The 443-nt window shown below is 51.2% G+C and overlaps 1 protein-coding gene across 2 annotated transcripts in view; it reads left to right on the top strand.

Moving 5' to 3' along the window:
• The window catches only part of CFAP99 (cilia and flagella associated protein 99), a 71,431-nt gene that overhangs the window by 54,192 nt on the left and 16,796 nt on the right, over positions 1-443 (top strand). The gene's annotated exons all lie outside the window — the stretch shown is intronic.

The following is a 443-nucleotide window of genomic DNA, read 5'->3' on the forward strand; positions in this document are numbered from 1 at the left end:
ACCACCCCCCATTGTGTTGCTTTCTCATTCTCCCTCTCTCTCTGTCTCTCTCTCTCTTGCAAGTGCACATACTCACTAGCAAATTAAACAAACAAACAAATTAAAGAAGCCCACAGCCTCTAGGAGTACCCACTTTGGCCAGGTCTGGGCCATTACAAGGGCCCCTAGGATCTACCTATCTAGGTACCCTACCAGGCCCTGGCCTTTCCAGTGCTGGAACCATACACCCACTGTGAAGAGCTTGGAGAACAAATCTCCTCCCCGGGAGGACAGGGGCTCCCAGGGCTCACAGCAAGGGTGGGAGTTGGTTGCATAATTTCTTTCTCAGAATTCCAGACCCTGTGGGAAGTGAGAGTGAGGAACTAGGTGGGTAAGGACGGGGTGGTAGGAGCAGCTTTCTTTTTTTTTTTTTTTTTTGGGGGTTTTCCCTTTGGGGCGGGGCC

This window comes from Tupaia chinensis, unplaced genomic scaffold (assembly GCF_000334495.1).
Source record: "Tupaia chinensis unplaced genomic scaffold, TupChi_1.0 Scaffold000360_1, whole genome shotgun sequence".
Classification (NCBI taxonomy): domain Eukaryota; kingdom Metazoa; phylum Chordata; class Mammalia; order Scandentia; family Tupaiidae; genus Tupaia; species Tupaia belangeri.